The sequence below is a fragment of the Ananas comosus genome, linkage group 8 (genome assembly GCF_001540865.1).
Source record: "Ananas comosus cultivar F153 linkage group 8, ASM154086v1, whole genome shotgun sequence".
NCBI lineage: Eukaryota > Viridiplantae > Streptophyta > Magnoliopsida > Poales > Bromeliaceae > Ananas > Ananas comosus.
In genome coordinates this window covers 3,427,259-3,428,275 of record NC_033628.1, presented here as the reverse complement: position 1 = coordinate 3,428,275, position 1,017 = coordinate 3,427,259, and positions in this window count along the sequence as shown.

Sequence of the window (1,017 nt, the reverse complement as noted above, 5' to 3'; positions counted from 1 at the left end):
TGCAGCGCAAGAACTCGCTGCTGGCGCTCTCCGCCGACCCCGAAGGTGACTTCCGCCGCCTCATCAGCCCTTCCCTCAACCTTCAGCTCTCCGATTCTTCCTACCACTTCCGGTGCTGCGGGCTCTTCAACAATTGGATCGCCACCGTGACCGCCTCCGGGCGCGTGTTCCTCCTCCGCCAGGTCCCGGCGACAGCTTGCGTGGTGCTGCCGCCAATATCGACGCTGACACTCCCGCCGTGGTTCGCCGACAATGCAGACAAGTGGCAGAAGAACCCGTCGTACGTAAAAAAGATCGTGCTCTCGGCCCCGCCCGACTCGCCAGACTGCCTCGCCGTGGCCGTGTACTGGTTCAACCACCTGGCCGCCTGCAGGCTGGGAGATGCGGAGTGGACGGCCGTGCTCGAGCCTCGTACCACGGCACGGAAGTCGATCGAGAATACGTCCGTTACATCTACAAGGGCGCTGCATTCGTCGCGCCGCGGAAGCTGCTGGCAGTGGTGCTCACAGGGCGTGTCGTCTCCTTCAAATTTTCGTCGTCTGGAAGCCTGCCGCTCGTGACGCTGCTGACGCCGGATCGACGGTGGGATCAACTGTTGGGGGAGTTCAGCAGGGAGTATCTGGCGAACTCCGATGGGGAGTCGGTGTTGGTTAAGAGCAGTTCGGCCTTTGAGTTCGAAGTGTTTAAGCTGGTAGATGACGACGGTCGCGGGGGGAGGGAGGAAGTGGGAGAAGCAGGAGGGGCTGCAGGGGCTGCAGGGGAAGAAGGCAGCGGTGGTGAGCCGGTGCGGCAGCGTCTGCGTGCCGGTCGACGAGGCGCCGCCGGGGTTGGAGGAGAATTGCATCTACTTCGCGGAAGCGCGCAAAGATAAGTAGGGATGCAAATGGGACGGATCCGGCAAATGGGACGGATCCGGGGGCGGGAGAGTTCTCCCACCTCTCGCTCCATTTCTTATTGGGGCGGGGCGGATTCGGGGCGGGTTGCTTTTCATTTTATTTTTGGCTCTCACTTACCGCT